The sequence below is a fragment of the Dendrobates tinctorius genome, unplaced genomic scaffold (assembly GCF_039654945.1).
Source record: "Dendrobates tinctorius isolate UK_male_01 unplaced genomic scaffold, ASM3965494v1 ptg000036l, whole genome shotgun sequence".
NCBI classification, from domain to species: Eukaryota; Metazoa; Chordata; class Amphibia; order Anura; family Dendrobatidae; genus Dendrobates; species Dendrobates tinctorius.
Genome location: NW_027361704.1, coordinates 27,847,198 through 27,859,949, shown reverse-complemented (window position 1 = coordinate 27,859,949; position 12,752 = coordinate 27,847,198). Strand labels below are relative to the sequence as shown.

The following is a 12,752-nucleotide window of genomic DNA, read 5'->3' as shown; positions in this document are numbered from 1 at the left end:
CTCATCTTGGCTTCACAGCATTTGTTTTCGTCTGGATCATTTGTCATACACTGACAGACATAATGTTTTCTATCTTGAGTGATGGTGAAATGTTCAAATACAGCTGATTTAATGTGATGCTTCTTTGACATTCTCAGGTTTTTAATTCTGCATTCACAATCCAAATGACAATTGTGTTTCCTAAAAACAATTGTACAAAATTATTGTCAGGTCGTACAACTGATATAGTGGTCAGTAATACTGTTATTATTCCTCATGTACTCACAGTTAACTGATGCAAAGTTTGCTGAAAGGATAATACTTCTTACAGTCTTCCTCTTCTGAGTAGCAGGCAGCTGTGAGATGCTTGGAAGATGCACACCTAGTATGATCTAGTCTAGAGGAGGAGCTTTACTACTAAGAATTTGCAACACATTTTCACTTTCAGTTTCATACATTGTAAGTAGGGGGGTTGGGGCAGCATGAGGTTAACCAAGTATAAGATTAGATAAGGGCAGTGGAGAACAGTGACACACAAGAAGTAAGAAATGTCTCTATCTCCAGCAGAACTGCTTATCACTGTTGTTCATAGTTTGATAGAACATATATATTTGAGTAACATTTATAAAATTTATATGAAAGTTCAATTATGAAATATTAATACATTTTTTTTTAAAGCTGGAGTCGGTACATTTCTACCGACTCCGACTCCAGCCAAAACTAACTCCGACTCCACGACTCCGACACCGACTCCACAGCCCTGCGCAAATGTTCTGCTTACTTTTCGCATGTTGAGCACAGCCACATGCGGGAAGTAAGCAGAACAATGCATTCCTATGTGGGTGAAATCGCCGCGATTCCGCAAATTAATGAGCATGCTGTATACAGCATTGCGGAATTCCATGGGATGCTGGGTTTTTTTTGCGTATTCACGGCAAAATCGCGCGTTAAAAACCACCGCGAAAAAAGCGCACAGTGTGAACGCAGCCTAAGAGTCCCACAACAAACCCCAGTAGGTGGTTTGATGTGGTGCGTTGTCAGCAGATTGCCGCCGTATCCACGGTCTCAGTCTCGAGCAGCAGTCATAAAAGTAAAAGCGCTGGATTAATATATAATGGCGGGCGCCAGCAGGCGATTTATATCTCTAATGGGGAAACACGGGGCTCATTTCTCAGAGCTCACACTGCGTGTTTCTCCCTGTGTACCTCCGTGAGTCCAATGTGCTGTTTGGTCAGCCGCATCTGAAGAGGATTCTTCCGTGCTGCGCCTCCAACTTCTGTGGAGTGCCGCAGAATTGGCCGCCGTTCTTTGCTGGCTGAGTTTCCCGCCCGGATTTTCCCAGATCCACAACAACCGGAGCCGCACACCACACCACCTCATAAGCCGGAGAACTACAGGAGGTCACACTATCACCGAGGTAAGTCACGTTTGGGTGGTGTAAATACCGGATTAAAGGCAGGATTATGGGAGCTCTGCCTAAGCACGTCCTCTCAGCTCCACTACATCGCCACGCCCCCACAGTTAGTAATTTTTTGTTTTTAACTTTTTTACGTTGTCCCAGGATGGGACATCACTTTGTAATGTCAGATTAGCGATCTGACAGGCAAGGAAGGAGGCGTGCTGGCGCAAGCCACCTTCCCTTCAGGACCTGGAACGACCCCGCTGCCATCAAGATGCCGGGGGTCACCATGGAGACCATCAGGACATTGCGATCATGTCGTGTTGTGCTGATGGAAGCGCACAGAGATCCCCCTCCCTGCGCGATGCTTCTCTATGCCGCTGTCACTAGTGACAGCAGAATCTGAAAGGTTAAATGCTAGCACCGATCGTGGGCATTGTTGCAGGGTGTCAGCTGTCACGTACAGATGACACCCGCACATGATCGCCGTGGCTCTCAGCGTGAGGCCGTGCGATTGTGGCGCTGTAGATATACTGCTTTTTGCTGAAAAGCACTTTGCGCAGAGCTGTATATGTATGGCACATGTTGGGAAGGGGTTCATTCACACAGTCGTAAAGTTATATCACTACCATGGATGGGTCTACACAGTTTGGTTCACTGTGGAAATATTGTTCATTGCTTACTCCCGATTAAGTCCTGATACGTTTCCCTGTCGCAGGGCAAACAGTAGAAAATGCAGCAGAACATGAGGCCCTCACGCTGGTGGAACCATTAAAGGCGTGAAGTGTAACAGAAGAGCCCTTGTATAGCTCTATCTCTTCTGTCTCTATGAAGATTGACATTTAACATGCCCTCCTGGCGTAGGCTGTGGCAGTTTCCTGGCCAATTGAAAATTGGACAGTAGATGGTAGTATTGGGCAATTTATCGAATAAACCACATAACAGGACATAGGTTTTGGTAACACCCCCCCCCCCCCCACAACTATATTTTGCAACAGATAGGAGGAGGTACTGGGACACTACAATATTCATGTGTATAACAGTCAGTTTGAAGGAAGAACAATTAATACGTCTTCACATTTGCAAGGACAATTCCCTCACGTTGATGGTTTTATCATTTAAAATTGTATTTTTGTTTTCTTTTTGACACTAAAAGAGACCTTGATTTCTATGTTTCTACAGAGTTGTATTTGACGATGTATTGTTTGAGGCCCCAGAAGAGTCAGACTTGTAAGTAAATTTGACAACTTTCAATAATACAAATAAGATGAACAATTTATATAACCTTTGAATTCAAATTAAACTTACAGTAAAACTATATTAATGTGCTTTGTATTTCATATGTATACTGGAAAGAAAGACGCTTAGAAGGTTGCAGTGGATCCGTATGCAATACGGGTCATGTCTGTATTAGGTCCGTTTTTGTTGACCCCCCTCGAAATGTATAGGTGAATCTTATCAAAAAGTGATTAGGTACATGCAAATAAAGCCTCTTGCTTAATTAGTATGATGTAGGGGAACTCAACCCTGAAACAGAGAACATTTGAATGTTCCAGCCACATACACACGTGGTTGAAATTGTTGGTTGTGCAACAAATTATTAAGTTAGGGGTACCATCGTTTCTGTCCAGGCTTATTTCGTGAGTTTTTTTTTTTTTTTTAATTCTGCGGAAGCATGGCTGAAAAGCAATGTCTGACTTTCATTTGTTCAATTTCATAGATTTTTCATTTATTATTACTTTTGTCAGATTCAAGTTATTTCTGTGACCATTGTGGGTTTTTCTGTCACTAAAAGAGTGGTACCAACAATTTTGACCAGGTGTGTATATATTTTGTTTGCACAGCTGGACCATTCTAGGGCTAAGCCAGGTGCTTTATCTATTTCGGATATATGCTCTTATTATTATTCAGTAACATGCTTTTTCCTATTACCGGGAACCTGACAATGCATTGTGCCTAAACCGTTGCCAGCCTATATCAGGTGCTGGTTGTGTGAACTCAGCCATATATGTTTTATTCTGAAACGCTGTGGCTTTTAGTAGCCGATGGGGATCAAGGCTACACTATGGACTTGTCAGACCGGCAGTCTCCTGTCTTTTTTTCCAAACCCCCTGCCCTGGAATGACAGCCCTTGGGCTGTATGCGCTCATAGGCAGAGGCCTGTCATTTTAGGGCAGTGGGTGGCTTATAAAGGTAAGTTTTTTCTGATTGGTACTGTACTTAAAGGGAACCTGTCACCACTTTTTTGGCCTACCTGCTAAAAATATCAGTTAATTGAGTGTCAGCTATGCATTCCACAACTACTTCTGAAACCCTCTGACTCCCCATGTGTCAACCATAAAACCTTTTTTATTGCTCCTGGGCTGTATGGTAATGTGTCCGGTCTGATGGGCGTTGCTTCGATTCCCTCACTCCACCCCTCCTCGACTTGCTGTATGCATTCCTTGCTGTGAATATCGCAGATCGCATAGAAATTTTGCGCGTGCGCTGTATGCTTTGCCCAACTGCAAGCAAAGCCGAAAAGCAGTACGGCACATGCGCCAGGTATTACAAGTTTGCAGATACCAAACATGTATAGGTACTTGTTTATTTAAGTGCTAAAAAAAAATTCCAAAATGTTGGGGGAAAAAATGGTGCGTCTATGGCTGGAATCACACTAGAGAGGAATACGGACAAGTGCTATGCGATAAAAAAATCATAGCACTCAGACCACTGGTAATCTATGGGGCATCTCCCATCACCATATTTTTTCTCGGCCGTATTACACTTGCGAGTGAAATCGCAGCATGCTGCGGTTTGCACCGTATATCGGCCGAGACACGCCAATGCAAGGCGGGAAAAACTTGCACACCACACGGACCATCAGTGTGACTTGCGAGAAATATGCACCGATATCCTATGAAAAGCCGGCAATTGAGTGCGCTATATTGTAAAATCACACTGACAGGTTACAATAGCAAAGATATATACACATAGTATAGGTGTGTGTATATATATATATATCTATATCTATATTTCATAGAGAGATAGATAGCAGAATAGCCGATAATTCATTTGCCGGCTTCTGTAACATTGCAGAAGCCGACAGGATAGGACCAGTGGTTTACACACAGTAAACCCATGCAGAACAGTTAGATTTATATATATGGCAGTGACTATTACTGTTAGTGGTATGTGTGTGTAAAATTTGGGACCTGTAAGTATTTACTGAAAGAATGTATTCACGAATAAAACTGGTGTGGGCTCCCGCGCAATTTTCTGGGCCAGAGAGGGAAAGCCAGTGACTGAGGGCAGATAATAAGAGCTTAGCAAGGGACCACGGTTTTCCCATGCTCCCAAGTTAATCACTGCGCAGCATCCATGACTAGCGCTGATTTAACTGATGCTGCGCAGCCCCCCAGCCTGACCTGCGATGATCTGGTGTTTTTAGTTTTCTATTTTTTACAGGAGATTGAGGGTATCATTTTGATTACCAGAAGAATAAAGATGGAAAACTGTGTTTTATTTCATTAAAATACTTTATTCCGCCTATTTATTAAATACATACAGGTCCCAAATTTTACACATAGACACTAACAGTATTAGTCACTGACATCTATAAATCTAACTGCTTTAAATATATATGTTTTGAAGATTATTTGGTATTAAAAAGATGTTTCCAGTTGTGTTTTACAATGCTCTTTTAATACGAGCTTTTACATAGAGAGAACTGCTGTGTGTAAAAGCTCATGTTAAAATCAGCAGTATTTAATATGTTAACAGCCGCAGGTGGATCGTATTTCCGCTCTCGGCTGTGAAGAGCACGTGACAGCTGATCAGATCAGCTGTCAATATGCCTGAAAAGATGCCCGGAACCCGCATCAAAGGGGGAGACACAACGTATGACATACCTATATGTCATGAAGGGGTTAAGTGCAGTACCAATCGAAATTTTGAAGAATTCTTTTTATGCAATGGTTTTCCTTGTTTTTATTGGAAATTACACATTGTAGATTTAAACTTTAGGCACCAAATCCACAAAGGGACACTTATTGAAACAAAATGTAAAAAAAAAGCACTTGTGAAATAAACCAAACTATGCGCTCCTGGCTTATGAAGGGCTGCATTGTCTCAGTAAGCTTCATCTACCCCCATTGCCATTTTGATTTAGAAGCTGCTTGAGACAATGCCTTGGATGTGTAAAGGTTTAGCACATATCCTGGTTTAAGTGTGTCTCTTTACTCCTAGTTTGTGTTCCTTCGTGGTTTTGCTGCCTTAAGTCTGAATCTACAATCAGCACATTCCAATAAAAAGAAGGAAAATTATTGCATGAGCAGTTATGTTCAAACTTTATTCATTATCTTTATTAGTCAGAGTGTTGAGTGAAATCCAGTTGCTACCGGGAGGAATACGTTTAATTTTCTCCTGGTAGTGAGATTCTAAGCGCCCGCAACAGACAGGTTCAGAACACTATTAACATGCAGATTATCCCCATATCTGCAGGCTAATTGCATTTTTTTTCACTTGACAATTTCCCTTTAATGTAAATTTCAGTACTAGTGTTTCACTTTATAAAATAACAATTTTGTTTGTTAATTTTTATATTGTAATTAATATTTTTTACATGCATATAATGTTTTGTTTTTTTTAATCTACAGTGTAATAGAGCCTTGGTCAGAAGAAGGTATGATCAAACATGTGACTTTATATTTTCTTTATTCCAAATTTTTTTATACTATAGGTTTTTTAAAGGGACATATAAATAATGGTTTGACACCACCAATAAAATCTTTAGGGGAATCTGTAAGCAGGGTTTAATACTCATCTGAGAGCAATGTAATGCAGGCAAAGAGAAGCTGAATCCCACCATGTATCACTTAGATTTCTGGGTGCAGCAGTTCTGACTCAGAGCTTTTAGATTCCGAATGAAGCAGAGCTGAAAAGCTTCCCCTGCCAACACCAGGCTCTCCATGCACAAAGTCCATGGACAGTGAGCTGCTTATCACAGGAGAGGGCGTTGCTAAACTAGTATGGTCCTGCAATTTTAATCTTTTTGTGATAAATCCTTCACAGTTAGTGAACAGCAGCACACACTTTGACAAATGAGACACCCCTGAATTCTGTGTTTGTCTTTATCTCCTGCTGTCAACAGATTACATAGCAAAAACCTTCTGACATATTCTCTTTTAAGGGCCCCGTCACACATAGCGACTCACCAGCAATCCCGACAACGATATCAACTTGTCAGGATCGCTGGTGTGTCGCTACATGATCGCTGGTAAGCTACCAAACAAGCAGCTTTACCAGCGATCAACACCAGCGACGACGAGCGCTGGCGTTACTGTGTACTTTAGTTACCAGCGCGCTGATGCAGGGAGCTGGTAACCAAGGTAAACAGCGTGTTTCTGAATGCCACGCGGCCCTTAGAAAACCCTCTGTTTACCTTGGTTACCAGCTCCCTGCATCAGCGCACTGGTAACTAAGGTACACAGAGGGTTTCTAAGCTCCGCGGGGCGCTTAGAAACCCGCTGTTTACCTTGGTTACAAGCTCCTGATCGCTGGTCTCCATTCTGGACCTGAAGCTCCTGAACAAATTTGTCAGGATCAGACATGGAGTCTTTCCTCTCAGTCATATCTGCCATAAGACGGAGAGAGTATTTGGCCTCTATCGACATCCAAAGATGCCTACCTGCACATCCCCATTTTCCCTCCGCATCAAAGATATTTACACTTCGCTATCAACGGCCTACACTACCAGTTCGCAGCCCTGCCTTTCGGGCTAGCCACTGCCCCCAGAGTGTTCACAAAGGTCATTGCGGTCGTCATGGCCATCCTGCACTCCCAGGACAAAGTCATCTTGCCCTACTTAGACTACTTCTTGATCAAAGGCCCGTCATTTCAAGCATGCGAGGAAAGTGTCAACATCACGCTAGATACACTCTCCCGCTTAGGGTGGTTAGTCAGTCTGAAGAAATCATCCCCTGTTCCAACTCAGGAGATTTCCTTTTTAGGGATAATCTTCGACACCTCCTGAGGGTTGGTAATTCTCCCTCGGGACAAGGCCCTAGCCCTCCGGCACTGGGTCGAGGCACTTCGCCAACTAGTTCCCCGCACCATTCGTTTTTGCTTGAGGGTCTTGGGGAAAATGGTGCCAAAAGTATTGACACCCCGGCAATTTTGTTAGATAATACTCAGTTTCTTCCTGAAAATGATTGTAAACACAAATTCTTTGGTATTATTATCTTCATTTAATTTGTCTTAAATGAAAAAACAGAAAAAGAATTGTCCTAAAGCCAAATTGGATATAATTTCACACCAAACATAAAAAAGAGGGTGGACAAAAGTATTGGCACTGTTCGAAAAATCATGTGATGCTTCTCTAATTTGTGTAATTAACAGCACCTGTAACTTACCTGTGGCACCTAACCGGTGTTGGCAATAACTAAATCACACTTGCAGCCAGTTGACATGGATTAAAGTTGACTGAACCTCTGTCCTGTGTCCTTGTGTGTACCACATTGAGCATGGAGAAAAGAAAGAAGACAAAAGAACTGTCTGAGGACTTGAGAAACCAAATTGTGAGGAAGCATGAGCAATCTCAAGGCTACAAGTCCATCTCCAAAGACCTGAATGTTCCTGTGTCTACCGTGCGCAGTGTCATCAAGAAGTTTAAAGCCCATGGCACTGTGGCTAACCTCCCTAGATGTGGACGGAAAAGAAAAATTGACAAGAGATTTCAACGCAAGATTGTGCGGATGTTGGATAAAGAACCTTGACTACCATCCAAACAAGTTCAAGCTGCCCTGCAGTCCCAGGGTACAACAGTGTCAACCCGTACTATCCGTCGGCGTCTGAATGAAAAGGGACTGTATGGTAGGAGACCCAGGAAGACCCCCACTTCTTACCCCGAGACATAAAAAATCCAGGCTGGAGTTTGCCAAAACTTACCTGAAAAAGCCTAAAACGTTTTGGAAGAATGTTCTCTGGTCAGATGAGACAAAAGTAGAGCTTTTTGGGCAAAGGCATCAACATAGAGTTTACAGGAGAAAAAAAAGAGGCATTCAAAGAAAATAACACGGTCCCTACAGTCAAACATGGTGGAGGTTCCCTTATGTTTTGGGGTTGCTTTGCTGCCTCTGTCGCAACAGGGAGTATACGGTTGACTTTATTATTATTTTATTTTATTTTTTTTTTACAAAGGATCAAGGGGTTTGTGGGTAGCAGTATGGTGAATATGTATGTATTTTGTTTTTATTTTTACTATTTCAACACAGTAGCCGCATGATGGGACTACTTACTGTCCCATCATCGGCTACTGATGTCACTGTAGCAGGCATAGCAGGATAGGGCTAGTAGTCTCATCGTACGATGCCTGACTACACACAGACCCACACAGCCGCGCACATACCTGCCGACCCCCGCAGACACAAGCAAACACAAATAGATACACACAGACCACCGCACTCAGACACGCACAGTCTCTGAACACACACTTCCCTTCTCCCTATCTGCAGCGTTTCCTGCACGCAAATCCTCAGATCTTTTTTAAACCTGCGGATTTGACTTACTCAATGCAAGTCAATGGGTGCAGAAATGCTGCAGATCAGCAAATGGAATTGACATGTTGTGGAAAAAAATGCTGCAAATCCGAGCATATTTTTCCGCAGCATGTGCACACCAAACCTTAAATTCCCATAGTCTATCATTGGTTGCGCACTACACTGCGGATTTGATGCAATTCTGCGCATCCAAAAATGCTGCGGCTTCTCGTGCAAGTCTCTGGCATGAAAACCTGGGACTGCCGCGGGCTCTCGGACCGGAGCGTGCGGCTAAATGTATTTCTATGCAGCCGAACAACACCCCTGCAATTTTGTCAGATAATACTCAGTTTCTTCCTGAAAATGATTGCAATCACAAATTCTTTGGTATTGTTATCTTCATTTAATTTGTCTTAAATGAAAAAACACAAAAGAGAATGAAGAAAAAAGCAAAACATTGATCATTTCACACAAAACTCCAAAAATGGGCCAGACAAAAGTATTGGCACCCTCAGCCTAAAACTTGGTTGCACAACCCTTAGTCAAAATAACTGCGACCAATCGCTTCCGGTAACCATCAATGAGTTTCTTACAATGCTCTGTTGGAATTTTAGACCATTCTTCTTTGGCAAACTGCTCCAGGTCCCTGATATTTGAAGGGTGCCTTCTCCAAACTGCCATTTTTAGATCTCTCCACAGGTGTTCTATGGGATTTAGGTCTGGACTCATTGCTGGCCACCTTAGAAGTCTCCAGTGCTTTCTCTCAAACCATTTTCTAGTGCTTTTTGAAGTGTGTTTTGGGTCATTGTCGTGCTGGAAGACCAATGACCTCTGAGGGAGACCCAGCTTTCTCACATTGGGCCCTACATTATGCTGCAAAATTTGTTGGTAGCCTTCAGACTTCATAATGCCATGCACACGGTCAAGTAGTCCAGTGCCAGAGGCAGCAAAGCAACCCGAAAACATCAGGGAACCTCCACCATGTTTGACTGTAGGGACAGTGTTTTTTTCTTTGAATGCCTCTTTTTCTCGCCTGTAAACTCTATGTTGATGCCTTTGCCCAAAAAGCTCTACTTTTGTCTCATCTGACCAGAGAACATTCTTCCAAAACGTTTTAGGCTTTTTCAGGTAAGTTTTGGCAAACTCCAGCCTGGCTTTTTTATGTCTCTGGGTAAGAAGTGGGGTCTTCCTGGGTCTCCTACCATACAGTCCCTTTTCATTCAGACGCCGACGGATAGTACGGGTTGACACTGTTGTACCCTCAGACTGCAGGGCAGCTTGAACTTGTTTGGATGTTAGTCGAGGTTCTTTATCCAACATCTGCACAATCTTGCATTGAAATCTCTTGTCAATTTTTCTTTTCCATCCACATCTAGGGAGGTTAGCCACAGTGCCATGGGCTTTAAACTTCTTGATGACACTGCGCACGGTAGACACATGAACATTCAGGTCTTAGGAGATGGACTTGTAGCCTTGAGATTGCTCATGCTTCCTCACAATTTGGTTTCTCAAGTCCTCAGACAGTTCTTTGATCTTCTTTCTTTTCTCCATGCTCAATGTGGTACACACAAGGACACAGGACAGAGGTTGAGTCAACTTTAATCCATGTCAGCTGGCTGCAAGTGTGATTTAGTTATTGCCAACACCTGTTAGGTGCCACAGGTAAGTTACAGATGCTGTTAATTACACAAATTAGGCTAGTTTCACACTAGCGTTTATGAGCGCAGCGACGGCCTGTGCACGGCCGCTGCTATACCCCTCCCCCTGCCGCGCCCGCCGGTAGCTCCGCCCACCGGCGCATGACGCTGCATGCGCCCTGCGTCCCCTATCTTTATCACAGGGGGCGTAGGCCGTGCGCAGTATGCGTTTGGCGGCGCATGCGCCTTTTTGACGATGCGCCTACGCAACCAAACTGCAGCAGGTTGCGTTTGGCGCTGGTCGGTGCAGAGGTCAAAAGGACGCATGCGCCGCCAGACGCATACTGCGCACGGCCTGCACCCCCTGTGATAAAGATAGGGGACGCAGGGCGTATGCAGCGTCATGCGCCGGTGGGCGGAGCTACCGGCGGGGCGCGGCAGGGGGCGGGGCTTAGCTGCGGCCGTGCGCAGGCCGTCGCTGCGCTCATAAACGCTAGTGTATAACTAGCCTTAGAGAAGCATCACATGATTTTTTGAACAGTGCCAATACTTTTGTCCACCCTCTTTTTTATGTTTGGTGTGGAATTATATCCAATTTGGCTTTAGGACAATTCTTTTTGGGTTTTTTTCATTTAAGACAAATTAAATGAAGATAATAACAAAGAATTTGTGTTTGCAATAATTTTCAGGAAGAAACTGAGTATTATCTGACAAAATTGCAGGGGTGTCAATACTTTTGGCCACAACTGTATCTATAATAATAAATGCCCTAAGCAGCGTCCGGTTGTAACAACTTCCGTCCAGTTGTAACCGGTGACGTCACCGCACACCTCTTTCCATGTTAACCCTCAACACATCACTCCTCCTCAGCACACACACACCTTTCACCATCTCCACTCACGTCCACTCATTCTTTCACTCCACATACGACCCCTTCTCTCACTCCGTCTCTCATACTCGCGCCGTCATCGCCGCTGATCCACGATCCCCGACATCATCTTCCGCCGGCGCCATCCTGGATCCAGACGTCCTCCACGCCGGCGACATGTTCTTGCGGCGACGCCATCTTGAGTATCGCGGGATTTCGCCGATCCAAAATAGTGTCGCCGCAAGAACATGTCACCAGCGTGGAGGACGTCGGGATCCAAAATGGCGTCGGCGAAAACTCGCGAGATTTCGCCGACGCCATTTTGGTTCCCGACGTCGTCCACGCCGGCGACATGTTCTTCCGGCGACGCCATCTTGAGTATCGCGGGATTTCACGATACTCAAGATGGCGTCGCCGCAAGAACATGTCGCCGGCGTGGACAACGTCTGGATCCAGGATGGCGCCGGCGGAAGAAGATGTGGGGGATCGTGGAGCAGCGGCGATGACGGCGTGAGTATGAGAGACGGAGTGAGAGAAGGGGTCGTATGTGGAGTGAAAGAGTGAGTGGACGTGAGTGGAGATGGTGAAAGGTGAGAGGAGTGTGTGTGTTGAGGGTTAACATGGCAAGAGGTGTGATGGTATCGCATCCTCCCGATGCGATAGCATTGGGCCATAATCTAGTATATATATATTTATCTAATGTATTTATCTATCTCATATCTTTCTCGACCAGGTCCGCTGGAGAAGTCATTTGTCTCTGCAACCTTGGAGCGTGGGAGGGAGCCGGTACTGGCCAGTCATGCATCCACCTCGACTGCCGCTCCCCTGTCACCAGAGCTCCGCAACCCCGGTAGGTCTATTGCATTCTGCCTCCTTTAGGGCTCCAGTGGGAAGTTGTTTCAGGGGGTTTTACGTGCAAGAACCCCTGTTTTAATAGTTTTTTGTGGCCTTGGGGAGGGAAATCAAACGACTCACGTCTGTCCCTGCAGCTGCCCAGGCCACGCCCTCAGAGCTATATCTTTTTAATTTTTCTGCTGACGGAGCTTTATGGCAGCTTGTGTTTTGTGGGACCATTTTTATTTACATTTCTTCTTGTTTGATCTCGTTTTATTGCACTTTTTGTTCAGTGGTATGATAAAGCATAGTTTTTTTTGCCTGATTTTCTATTTTTTTCTTTTTTTACGGTGTTGACTGAAGGGTAGGTTGTTTCATTTTGTATGGTAAAAATTAAAATGTCAAATTTTTGCAGACTTTGCTTACTCCCCGAGTCTCACTAATGTATAAAGTACCGTATATACTCGAATATAAGCCGAGATTTTCAGCCCATTTTTTGGGGCTGAAAGTTTCCCTCT

At 44.2% G+C, this 12,752-nt stretch overlaps 1 long non-coding RNA gene across 1 annotated transcript in view; it reads left to right on the top strand.

Moving 5' to 3' along the window:
• LOC141087956 (uncharacterized) overlaps positions 1–12,251 on the top strand; it is a 74,075-nt gene extending 61,824 nt beyond the window's left edge. The window contains exons 2-4 of the long non-coding RNA XR_012231776.1: positions 2,561–2,608; positions 6,016–6,041; positions 12,134–12,251. This is a non-coding gene — a long non-coding RNA (uncharacterized lncRNA). The remainder of the gene's footprint in view (positions 1–2,560; positions 2,609–6,015; positions 6,042–12,133) is intronic.
• Positions 12,252–12,752: the final 501 nt, after the last annotated feature.